Source organism: Idiotropiscis lumnitzeri, chromosome 1, assembly GCF_059441095.1.
Source record: "Idiotropiscis lumnitzeri isolate Australia: NSW breed Sydney's pygmy pipehorse chromosome 1, RoL_Ilum_1.0, whole genome shotgun sequence".
Lineage (NCBI taxonomy): Eukaryota > Metazoa > Chordata > Actinopteri > Syngnathiformes > Syngnathidae > Idiotropiscis > Idiotropiscis lumnitzeri.
This window is the reverse complement of record NC_142391.1, coordinates 45,573,485-45,587,014: the sequence shown is the minus strand read 5'-3', so window position 1 is coordinate 45,587,014 and position 13,530 is coordinate 45,573,485. Positions and strand designations below refer to the sequence as shown.

At 45.2% G+C, this 13,530-nt stretch overlaps 1 pseudogene; it reads left to right on the top strand.

Moving 5' to 3' along the window:
* Positions 1-3,851: 3,851 nt before the first annotated feature.
* Positions 3,852-6,355, top strand: LOC148344798 (uncharacterized; annotated as a pseudogene).
* Positions 6,356-13,530: the final 7,175 nt, after the last annotated feature.

Here is a 13,530-nt window from a genome sequence, read left to right as displayed (position 1 = left end):
TACCTAGGGGCAATTTACAGTGTTCAATCGGCCTGCCATGCATGTTTTTGGAATGTGGGAGGAAACCGGAGTACCCGGAGGAAACCCACGCAGGCACGGGGAGAACATGCAAACTCCACACAGGATGGCCGGAGCTGGGATTGAACCCACACCCAATGCTCTCTCTCACTGTGAGGCCATCGTGCTAACCAGTCGGCCACCGTGCCGCCCCCGATTCAAACCGTTCCAACTTAAAAAAATTCTCCTTTCACTTTTTTCAGGTGATTCACTCTATTTATGTTTCAAACTTTCAGTCAATTATCCATTCCAGATGTCACGTTTTCATTCACGTTTACATAATTCCATTAAGAAATTCAAAACATTCAGGTGATTCATAACACATTCCTTTATCTCCTGTAAATTTTTCACCTCATTCATTGTTTACAGAGGATGCTCGCACCTTAGCCTCCACCACAGTGCGGCAGCCATCTTGGATTAGTTTAATTCAAAATCATTCAATGTCATTCAGTATCATTCAAGATCATTCCACATCCTTCCACGAAAAAAAAAATTCCAGCTTCTCCGCCTTTATACGCAATTTCTTCAGGAATTGCATTTTCTAGTTGTGTGAAGGCCTTCACACATATGTTATTCCACGCCGTTTCACTTTGTTATTGTGTGAAGGCGAAGGCCTTTCACTGTTCCACCTTCGTTCTATTCCCAAAAAAATTCACATAAATCGTGCTTCCATTTTTCATGTCTTCACCTATTTGCCATAATTCACCATTTCACTTTATTCACCCCCAAAAACCCCATTCATGTCCAATTGGAGATTCAACAATTCACTATTAAATGCTTCAAAATTTAAATTTAACCCATTCAGGTCATTCATTTCACATTACAGTATCCCCTTTCCGACTTTCACCTCATTCACGTTTCATAGATTCGTCCATTTCCAATTGCACTTTTCGGCCCACAACTGCTTCCACATATTTCATCCGATTCTCACCGTTCCAACTTCAATCTATTCCAAAATATTCACGCCATGCGTGCTTCCATTTTTCATGTCTTCACTTATTTCCCATAATTCACCATTTCACTTTATTCACACCCCAAAACCCCATTCATTTCCAATGGGAGATTCAACATTTCACTATTTTACGCTTCAAATTTAAAATTTAACACATTCAGGTCATTCATTTCACATTCCTATATTGCATTCACAATTTTACCTCATTCACGTTTCATAAATTTATCCATTCCCATATCCCATCTCGTATTTACTTGACCAGCCCCCCCATCCCCTACCCCTTTCTTCGACAAGCGTTAGCTTCCCCATTTTTCATCCGATTGTCATCGTTCCAACTTCAACCAATTCCAAAAATTCACGCCATGCAGGCTTCCATTTAGCCCCTCCGGTCCCCCCCCTTCAATTACCCCCTCCCCCCTTCACCTCCATACGAAACAGCTCATTCAACTCACCCTTGGTGGGGTTTATCTGGGATTTACTTTAGCAGCCCCCCAGTGCCACCCTCAAACCCCGCCCCAGTGTGGTAGCGAGTCAGCAATCTTGGAGAAGGATGCCAAATACACAGTCAGTGAACCACATGTGACAACACCAAACCAGAGCCGGAAGTGACATAGCCAAACCGGAAGTAGGCCGGACGTGACGTCACCCAGACCGGAAGTAGCCGGGAAATGACGCCATTTGACAGTAAGTGACATAATTCACTCATATTTGAACCGGAAGTAACATTTTTCAACCGGAAGTGACGAAATTCGAACGGATTCACTTGATTCACTCTATTTGAGTGTCAGAAATTCATACATTCGTCCATTCCCAATGGATCTTTACAATTCACGTGTACATGGTCTCAATTAGAAACTCAAAACATTAATTTTTCATCTCTCACATTCTTCACCTCATTTACTGTATTCATGTTTCAAAGATTCATTCATTAATCCATTCATTCCAGGCATTCTCACTTATATTATTTTGTAAAGGCTGACTCTATCCATGCACCTGTACATGCTTGCATGGTTCAGAGGTTAAGCACTCGTGTTTCTACCCTGGAGGTTGTCGGTTCAAGTCCTCACCATTAAACACCTTTTTTTTCTTTTTAAATGGACACAATGTTTCCATGCTTTACATTATTCAACATTTTACATTATAATATTTTCTAATTCACTCTATTCATATTAATTTCCATTTAATGTCATTTGACATCATTCAACATCCTTCCACGTTCCATCATTCAGTATCATTCCACATTCTCATTCAATTCTATTCTCTACGATTCAAACTCATTCTATTTCATTCACTGTGATTCAAAATCATTCAACTGCATTCAATATCATTCTGCATCCTTCCACCCAGATGGCTTCAACTCCTGAGCCTTCACACGCAGTTTCTCCAGAAATTGTTTATTTAGTAATAAATGGTCTATCATATTGTGAGAGCCAGTTCTTCTTTTTATGTATTTTGTTTCATGTTAGGAATTCTGACCATTCCCGTAGCTTAAGTACATGTTGTACCACACGACATTGCTCACTGTACTGTATTGTGAAAGATTCAATACAAGAAGACGAAAGATTTCCTTTGAGTCCTTGTGAGTTGTTGAATGAAAGTGAAAGCTGAGGATAAAAGATGTGCCACTGCAGACAAGTCAGAACTACCTTCGGCTGCCCGCACTGATTAATGAAGCTTACAAAAAACATAATTCCTGCCACGACAGTATCAAATGCTTTTTTATAGTTCAATAAAATTCCCAATGGAAAATTCTTTGTCTATAGTAGGGGCTATTGCTTCCACAAGCTCCATTACTGCCATTGAGGTGGTCAGTTTTACACTGAAGCCCTATTTATTTTCACTTAAACACATGTTTTTGAATGTAGTTATCGAGTTCACATGCAAATAGCTATTCTTGAATTTTTGAGAACTGTGGTGACAGTGATATTGGTCTTTAATTAGTGAATAGGTGTCTATCTCCATTTTTTTTAATTGGAATGACTTTTGCTATTTTGATTTTTGATGAGATGCTTAAAGGTTACACATATAGTTGAAAGGTTGCACTTCATCCATCCATCCATCCATTATCCGCCGCTTATCCGGGGTCGGGTCGCGGAGGCAGCAGCTTCAACAGGGAAGCCCAGACTTCCCACTCCCCAGCCACATCGTCCAGCTCTGCCGGAGGGATCCCCAGAAGTTCCCAGGCCAGCCGGGAGATATAGTCTCTCCTGGGTCGTCCTCTGGGCCTCCTGGCGGGGGGACATGCCCGGAACACCTCACCAAGGAGGTGCCCAGGAGGCATCCTAATCAGATGCCCGAGCCACCTCATCTGGCTCCTCTCAACGTGGAGGAGCAGCGGCTCGACACTGAGTCCCTCCCGGATGGCCGAGCTTTTCACCCTATCTCTAAGGGAGAGCCCAGACACCCTGCGGAGGAAACTCATTTTCGGCCACTTGTATCCGAGATCTTGTTCTTTCAGTCACGACCCACAGCTCGTGACCATAGGTGAGGGTAGGAACGTAGATCAAACGGTAAATCGAGAGCTTCGCCTTTTGGCTCAGCTCCTTCTTCACCACGACAGACCGATACAGCATCCGCATCACAGCGGACGCTGCACCAACCCGCCTGTCGATCTCTCGCTCCATCCTCCCCTCACTCGTAAACAAGACCCCAAGATACTTAAACTCCTCCCTTCGACCTCCCGACGGACCTTCCTCTCCAGTACCCCGAGTAGACCTTACCAGGGAGGCAGAGGAGTGTAATTCCTCTGTAGTTGGAACACATCCTCCGGTCCTCCTGCTTAAAGAGGGGGACCATCACCCCGGTCTGCCAATCCAGAGGCACTGTCCCCAATGTCCACGCGATGTTGTAGAGGCGTGTCAACCATGACAGCCCCACAACATCCAGAGCCTTTAGGAACTCTGGGCGGATCTCATCCACCCCCGGGGCCTTGCCACCGCGGAGTTTTTTAATCACCTCGGTCTACCACGGAGTCTTCATGCTCTGCTTCCTCAATGGAAGGTGTGTCAGTTGAATTGAGGAGGTCTTCGAAGTATTCCCGCCACCGACTCACAACGTCCCGAGTCGAGGTCAGCAGCACCCCATCTCCACTATAAATAGTGTTAATGGTGCACTGCTTCCCTGGTGGACCAGAATTTCTTCGAAGCCGTCTGGAAGTCGTTTTCCATGGCCTCACCGAACTCCTCCCACGCCCGAGTTTTTGCTTCGGCAACCACCGAAGCCCTATTCCGCTTGGCCAGTCGGTACCTGTCAGCAGCCTCAGAAGTCCCACAGGCCAAAAAGGCCCGATAGGACTCTTTTTTCAGCCTAACAGCATCCCTTACCGCCAGTGTCCACCAGCGAGTTTGGGAGTTGCCGCCACGACAGGCACCAACCACCTTACGTCCACATTTCGATCGTCTGACTCCAAAATGGAGGCACAAAATATGGTCCACTCGGACTCTATGTCCCGTGCCTCCCCGGGTACGTGGGCAAAGTTCTGCCAGAGGTGGGAGTTGAAACTCTTTCTGATCGGGGATTCTGCCAAGCGTTCCCAGCAGACCCTCACAATACGTTTGCGACTGCCGGGTTGGACCGGCATCTTCCCCCACCATCGGAGCCAACTCCCCACCAAGTGGTAATCAGTTGACAGCTCCGCACCTCACTTCACCCGAGTGTCCAAAACATGCGGCCGCAAATCCGATGACACCACTACAAAATCGATCATCGAACTGCGGTCTAGGGTGTCCTGGTGTCAAGTGCACATATGGACACCCTTATGTTTGAACATGGTGTTCGTTATGGACAAACCATGACGAGCACAGAAGTCCACTAACAGAACACCACTCAGGTTCAGATTGGGTGGGCCGTTCCTCCCAATCACGCCCTTCCAGGTCTCACTGTCATTACCCACGTGAGCATTGAAGTCCCCCAGTGGAAAGAGGGAGTCTCCAGGGGGAGTGCTCTCCAGCACACCCTCCAAAGACTCCAAAAATGTGGGTACTCTGAACTGCTGTTTGGTGCACAAGCACAAACAACAGTCAGTACCCGTCCCCCCACCTTGAGGCGGAGGGAGGCTACACTCTCGTCCACCGGGTTGAACCTCAATGTACAGGCGCCAAGCCGGGGTACAATAAGTATGCCCACACCTGCTTGGCATCTCTCACCTTGGGCAACTCGAGAATGGAAGAGTGTTCAACCCCTCTCAAGAGGACTGGTACCAGAGCCCAAGCTGTATCTAGTCGGAATTTCTCTGCCTCGCACACCAGCTCAGGCTCCTTCCCCGCCGGAGGGGTGACATTCCATGTCCCAAGAGCTAGTTTCTGTAGCCGGGGATAAGAGCGCCAAGGTCCCTGCCTCTTGCCGCTGCCCGACTCACATGGCACCCAACCCTTTTGGCCCCTCCCACAAGTGGTGAGCCCATGGGAAGGGGGACCCACGTTGCCTGTTTGGGCTGTGCCCGGCCAAGCCCCATGGGAGCAGGCCCGGCCACCAGCCACTCGCCGACGAGCCCCACCTCCAGGCCTGTATCCGCTTCCGGGCAAGGGAAAATGTGGTACAAAAATGTTGTGCTTCATAAGGGGTGTGGTGAGCCGTGCTTTGTCTGGACCCTCACCTAGGACTTGTTTGCCATGGGTGACCCTACCAGGGGCAAAAGCCCCCGACAACTTAGCTCCTAGGATCATTGGGACACGCAAACCCCTCCACCACGGTAAGGTGACGGCTCACTGGGGGAGGTCGCACTACATATTCAATAATATTTTTAACTGCCGTCATGTCAGTATTATAACTAGTCATGTCAATGTTTTAACAATAAGTAGACTTGTAAATTTTTTTTTAGCGGTATTACAAAATTAAATACGTTGCTATAATTTATAGCACTAAAGTACATCTAGGAGTTTGTAATGCATTTATCTATTTCAAAAGTGTTTCTTGGCTCAGGAATTTCTTTTGCGAGGCTACAGATATTGACAGAATAATTATTAAATTCATTATGTCTATGATTTTTTCAATGCCAGTATTTGTACTTTTATCAAATGTTCTGGATAGTATATCTTTTTGAGCTATTTTTAATTATGTGATTTAGAATTTTCCATATTTGTTGTGTGTTGCTTTTTTTTTGCTCTAATAATGCATCATAATCAATCCATCCATTATCTGACACCTATCTGGGGTTGGGTTGCGGAGGCAGCAGCTTCAGCAGGGAAGCCCAGACTTCCCTCTCTCTAGCCACGTCCTCAAGCTCTTCCATAGGGATCCCCAGGCTTTCTCAGGTCAGCCTGGAGACATAATCTCTCCAGCGTGTCTTGGTTCATTCTCTGGGCCTCCTTGCCAGTGGGACATGCCCGGAACCAGGAGGCATTCTAATCACATGCCCGAGCCACCTCATCTGGCTCCTCTCAACGCGGAGAAGCAATGGCTCCACCCTGAGTCCCTTTCAGATGGCAGAGCTTCTCACCCTAACTCTAAGGGAGAGCCTGGGCACCCTGCGAAGAAAACCCATTTCGGACGCTTGTAACTGAGACAGCTTGTGATCATAGGTGAGAGTAGGAACGTAAATCGACCCGTAAATTGAGAGCTTTGCCTTTTGACTCAGCTCCTTCACCACGACAGATCGATACTGGTTCCGCATCATAGCAGATGCTGCACCAATCCGCCTATCGATCTCACGCTCCATCCTCCCCTCGCTCATGAACAAGACCCCAAGATACTTAAACTCCTCCACTTGGAGCAGGATCTCTTCCCCAGCCTGGAGAGGACACTCCACTCTTTCCCGACTGAGAACCATGGTCTCAGATTTGGAGGTGCTGATCTCCAGCCCAACCGCTTCAAACTTGGCTGTGAACCACTCCAGTGACAGTTGGGGATCACGGCTTGAAGAAGCCAACAGAACCACATAATCTGCAAAAAGCAGAGGTGCAATACTGAGGCCACCAAACCCGGACCCCCTCATTGCCCGGGAATTCTGTCCATAAAACTTATGAACAGAATCTGTGAAAACAGTCTTGGCGGAGTCCAAACCTCACTGTAAATTAATCCGACTTACTGCCGGCAATGCGGATCAAACACTGATATCGTTGGTACAGGGACCGAACAGCCCGTATTAGTGGGCCTGGTACCCCGTACTCCCAAAGCACAACACACAGAATTCTCGGGCGGACACGGTCGAATGCCTTCTTCAAGTCCACAAAACACTTGACTGGTTGAGCGAACTCCCATTCACGCTTGAGGACCCGGCTGAGAGTGTAGTGCTGGTCCACTGTTCTGCTGCCAGGATGAAAGCCGCAATTCTACTCCTGAATCGGAGATTCAACCTCCTCATGGATCCTCCTTTTCAGAACCCCTGAATAGACCTTACCAGGTAGGCTGAGAAGTGTGATTCTTCTGGAATTGGAAGGGGCACCAAGACCCCTCTTCCAATCCAGAGGCACTGTCCCTGATGTCCATGCAATGTTGTAGAGGTGTGTCAACCAAGACAGCTCTACAACATCCATAGCCTTTAGAAACTCTGGGCGGATCTCATCCATTCCCGGGGCTTCGCCACAGAGGATCTTGTTAACCACCTCGGTTACTTCAACCCCAGAGATAGGTGAGTACATCTCAGAGTCTTCAGGCTCTGCTTTCTCAATGGTTGGTGGAATTGAGCAGGTCTTAGAAGTATAGTATTTTCCCCACCGGCACACAACATCACGAGTCGAGGTCAGCAGCACCCCATCTCCACTATAAACAGTGTTTATACACTGCTTCCTACTCTTGAGATCCCAGATTGTGGACCAGAATTTCCTCGAAGCCTTTTGGAAGTCATTTTCCATGGCCTCACCGAACTCTTCCTACGCTGAGTCTTGGCTTCGACATCCGCCAAAGCTGCATTCCGCTTGGTCAGCCGGTACCCGTCAGCTGCCTGCAGATTGCCACAGGCCAAAAAGGCCTGATTGGACTATTTCCTCAGCCTGACAGTATCCCTTACCACTGGTGTCCACCAGCGGGTTCGGGGATTGCCGCCACGACAGGCACCGACCACATTACGGCCACAGCTCTGATCGGCTGCCTCAACAATGGAGGCACAAAACATTGTACACTCGCACTCCTCTACCTCTCCCGGGACGTGTACTGCCGGAGGTGGGAGTTGAAACTCTTTCTGACAGGGGACTCTGCCAGACGTTCCCAGCAAACTCTCACGATACGTTTGTGTCTGCTGGGTCGGACCTGCTGGGATTGGCGCCACGTTAGACACTGACCACATTACGAGCACAGCTCTAATCGACCGATCGATCAATAATGGAGAATGGTCCATGGTCCACTCTCACTCAATGTCCCCGTGGGAAAAGTTTTGCTGCAGGTGGTAGTTGAAACTTTTTCTTACACGGGATACTGACAGACGCACCTAGCAAATACTCACAATAAGTTTGGGTCTGCCAGCAGTCTCAAACTTGGGTAATAATATTTTAATAATCAGTCACACCAAGTTTAACACAATGTGACTCGTGTATTTCACCATTCCTCAGAGTTTTCCTCTTCTTCATTCTGCCGCTGTAGCCTCTTTTTCTACTGAAGGCTGTGGTGCAGGTGTCTTTTTCTGAGAGAAAAACATAGGTATGGGTAATTGTTGACAGTCTTTCTTATTCGGGACAAGATTTTTATAAACAAGACATGACACCTTCAATTATATTTGAAAACTAATGTGCGACTAATCAAAAGGTTCCATTCTTGCACCGCACGCTGAAGTTCCAAGGCCATTCTTACCATGGATTCCAAATAAAGTTTAAATCCTCCTCATCTTTATCAACAGGTGCCTCCTCTTCTTACCCTTCTCCCTCACCCTCGCTTGGTGGCTGTGTCATCTCTGCCAGATCTTCATCAGTTAGAGGATGTATGTCCGCATCAATCAGGGCATTAATGTCATCAGGAGTTATGTCATTAAAGCACTCTCCTCCAAGCTGTTTAGTGAGATTCACTGTTGAATCTCGTTGAGAGAGTCTCCGGTCGGGTTTTGCGCTGCCACTGGCCACAGTTTTTTCCAGCAGGTATTCAAAGTTTTAGTTTTCATCTCCTGAATAGTCTTCTGAATATTTTGGAAACATGATCTCATGGTGTAGCTATGCCAATAGTTCTTTAATGAGAAATCTTGGTACGAGTCCAGAGCATCAACAAGATGCTGCGGGGTGTTGCACGTGTAGAGCGCCTTGAAAGCACGGATGATGCCCTCGTCCAAGGGCTGAATCAGCACTGTGGTGTTCGTCGGCAGAAATGTGATTTTCACACCATCATGACACAATAATCAGCGTGACCCATGCTGTTTGTCAAGGAGCAGAAGCCCCCTAAAGTATAGTCCTTTTTCTCTGAAAAAACGCTTGACCTCCTGGATCAAACACTATTAGAACCAATCCAGATTGAGTGCTTTTGTCATTCAAGACTGAGTTGTGCATCCAGTAAATGGGCAACACATACTGATTTATATTTTTCATGGTTCCTGGATTTTTTAGACCTAAAAAAAATCCTGTTTTTATCATCATAAAACCTGCAGCATTTCCACTTAACGAGAGTCAAGCGATCTCTTTGGGTCCTCAATCTCAGGGCTTTGGCTTCTTCCTGCATGAAAAAGGTGCAATATGGCATTCATTCCCAAAATAAACCTGTCTCATCCATAATAAAAATTTTTTCAGCCTTATATCCCCCTTCACTTCAAATTTGTTGTTCACATATGCCTCTGCTCCCGCGGTATTCACAGAGGCGCCCTCTCCATGCAGACAAACATTTTTAAATCCAAAGTGTTTCTGTAATTTCTCAAACCAGCCCTTGCTGACATTAAAATGTTTTTTACTGCATGATTGGCACATGTTGATGGGCTGAAATGTTCCTTTTCTTGGCTGCCATGAATATCATCACTGTCAACAAAGGTTTCATGAAGTTTTTTAGCTTTTGTGCTGATGACCCTGGTATCTAGCGGAATGTTCTTTTTCCTTCAGTTGTTAAGCCACAAGCTAAAGCAGACTTATTTACAATTGTCTTGTTGCAGACAATTACAACTATTTTCGCGTCCTTGTTAAAAGGTATTGCTGCTGTCCTCTAATGTTGTTTTCCTCCTTCTTTATGGAACAAACTGGAGACAGCCACATAGCTTTGTCCTTCCTTTAGCATGTCTAGAAGTTTATCTTTTTCTGATGTATTTAGCATCTTTCTCTTCCGTTTGGGCACATCTGCCAGGATGGCCGAGTGGTCTGAGGCGCCGCGTTCAGGACCCAGTCTCCCCAGGAGGCCTGGGTTCGAATCTCGAATTTCCCCATTGTGGGACTAATAAAGGGAATATTATTATTATTATTATTATTATTATCTTGATTTGCTTTTGCCCGTGCAGAACGTTTTGTCGACATCGTAGGTTTTGTTATGAAGAGAAAGGTGAGCGAGCGCCAAATCCTAGCCGCAAGATCAACAGGGTGAGATATTGTGTTTGTGCATTAAGAATTTTGTAGAAAAAGCAGGATTTAGGGGAGGAAAGATTTCTGAAGCGGCTAGAAGGGAGAGTATATGTGTCTTTCTCGGTTTTCCTCATTGTTTACACCACACTGAATGACACACTGCACGTTGTTTTTGCACCCTAATTATTGTGAAAGACAGCTTTTTAGCCTGCCCTGTGCCACTCATATCTTGAATAAAGCAGTTGATGGAGAAATACAGTGGATGTTTTTGCTGCAAATGTGCTCTGCTGTTGTAAGGTTCAGCATTTACTGCAGATGAAGCCCATTCCTCTTGTTCCACATTAATATGCATGAGCATATTAAAGCAGCTAGAACTATTGCTGACAGGTTTAATCACCTGAGCATTCTCTGAACACAGACAATGAATAAAAGGAAGACAAGAGTTTATCTTTTTTACACTCAAAGAGAATGAATGGAGGTGTGCGCCGTTACAGCTCCGACTTCGTTCTGAGGCACACTCCGCCGAGCCCTCTAATTTATTGGGGAATCCCAAGGTAAACAATGCTTTCTTCTCTAAGGAATCAAGGGGAGGAATAATGTTATCATGGCAGTCATGAATGTAAACACTTAACAAATGGCATTAGTAGACTGATAGGAGCCACCAGCGTGACTTTTGTTATCCCGGCATGAAAGTCCATTGTTTCAGAGGTGTCTCGGTCACACCTCCTTTGTTGCAGCCTTGATCCAATCCTCCTGCATTCATCTCCTTAGCGTCTTCTCATCACCATGGTCCAAACAAGTCACACTGTGGAGCAATTCCCGATGCAATACTAAAATATGTAAAATATGGGATAACTTATTTACCCTAAATTTGCCAATCCTGAAAGAAAATAAATAAAACATGCAGCAATGCATAATTAAAATGTATTTTGAAGATGGAGAAGTGGTTTACACTTCTGCCTTACAGGAGATCCTGGTCACAATCTACATCAAAACTCCTATGTGGCATTTGCACATTTTTCACAAATGTTTTCTTGGGTTACTTTGGTTTCCTGCCACATTCCCAAAAACAAACATGTCAGGCTACCTGAAAACTCAAAATCAGAATTGGGGGGGCCAGAGTCAGGTTCAAGTCACTAATTTTAGGCTGTCCCAGGAAGTAGAAGGTGGGTTGTTCATTGCTCATTTCTTTACTCAGCCAGCTTCCTAACTTTGATTGAATTTGTTCTTGCACATTCAAACCTACAGTCCTGTTTTTGTTTTAATTCCTAACTTTAAAAAGAGCTGTCAAGTAACAAGTTTTTCCTCATGAGATTGTAGGGTGGAATGCCAGTATTTTTTTAATGGCCCGCAGCAACTTCCTGTTTCAAAAAAAGAAAGATGAATTAGTTCACTTTTGAAACCATTAGCTTGGTTTCATAATTTGAATTATAAACTATGAACTGAATTTGTTCATTTTAGAATTTTTGAGCTAAACTTTGAACTCGTTCTTGGAGAACTTTCCCACTTTCCCAACACTGGTTGCGCAAATGCAGGCATTTCAGGCTACATTGCAACCTGTACGAGAAGCAAAAAGATATATTGTCATGATTTGTATTTGTTATTTTTGGTTCAGTATTTAGTTTCATGTTTTGGCCTTGTGTTCCTGTGTCTTGTCTTGTCAAGTCTATTGTATCCACCTGTGTTCGTTTACCCAAGCCCTTGTGTTAACCAATCCGGTCCTTCCAACACTCCGTGTCTTGTCCAGGTGCTCCTCGTTGTCTCGTCAATTTGTGTGTATTTAGTTCCCTGGTTGCTTTCATTCTTGTTGGTCCATTGTCGTTGTCACTGTCGCTTGTCCCTGTCGCCTGTCCCTGACGTTGGTTTCCTGCCTGTCTCGTCAAGTTTAGTTTTGTCAGTCGTGTTTTGTTCATGTCGGTTCTTTTGCTTTTGTAATCTCCTTGTTGCTCCCCGTGCCTTGCTCGCCTTTTTATTTTTCAATTAAACCCCTTTAAAGTTACCCAATCCTCGCCTCCCTGTGTTTGGGTCCTCACCAACCTCCACCCCAACGTGACATATATGGTGAGGGCGCTAAATAAAAACAACAGATTCAACGTAAAAAAAAAAAAGCCTCGGCACAAAGAGGCAATGTGGGCACCCTTTGTGGTTGATTTTAATACCAGCCATTTTCACTGGAGCAACCCGCTCAATCCCAGCGTTTTCCTGGGTTTTGACTAATATTGCAAGGCCCACAGAATATTGTATTCTAATGCTATATAGACATGGAGCACACCAAAAGAAAGATGAGACTCTCTTCTTTCAACAGAAAAAAAAGTTTGTTTCTATCTTTTTCCATTCTTGAGCAATCGGCATCTGAAAATAGCTAAATTTCATGAAAACTCCAATCCCTGGGGAAAAAACGGAGAAAATGAGCTTTTTGTAAACTGATGCATTTCGACCATAATTTGAACTTTGACACTATTATTTATGGCTTTTATGACACCTCCAACATCTAAATAATGCATGCCTTCTATAAAATAACAAAAAAAAGCACAAAAAATATGTTTTTGATAAAATACATTTATTTGCACATAACACAAAACGACTGAACTGTTGAACTATGTACAAAAATGAAATACATCAGTGTCATACATACTTTTTTTTGTGTGATATAAAATAAAACGGTTGCCTTGATGCAAGGGCACACAACATAGTTCACACCACATTCTTGTTTCACTCCGTTTGTCTTTGCGCAAACAGACCCGACACTTTCGTTGTGGTCTGGCTTTGCTGGTCCGTGGCAAATAGGCGAGCTTGTGTTTGTCCACTGGGGTTTGTGTGAAAATAATTGTCTGGGAAGTGATTGGTGGCATCCGCGATGTGCTGCAGAAGCTCATCCGTGAGAAACAGCTGCAGGAAATCAGCTGGCTCCTCAGACTCCAAATGGGCAGCGGCATTCAGTGGTCCAGGGGTTGCTGTAAAGTCGATTTTCCTCGGTTGCCATCCAGTGTGACGCCATCCGGAACCACTGCTTCCTGATGCACAACCTGTAAATTACAGAAATATAAACAATTGGAAATATATATTTATTGCTGGCGTGTGAAGTTTCATATTATAATTTACCTTTCTTTACACCAACAAGACGAG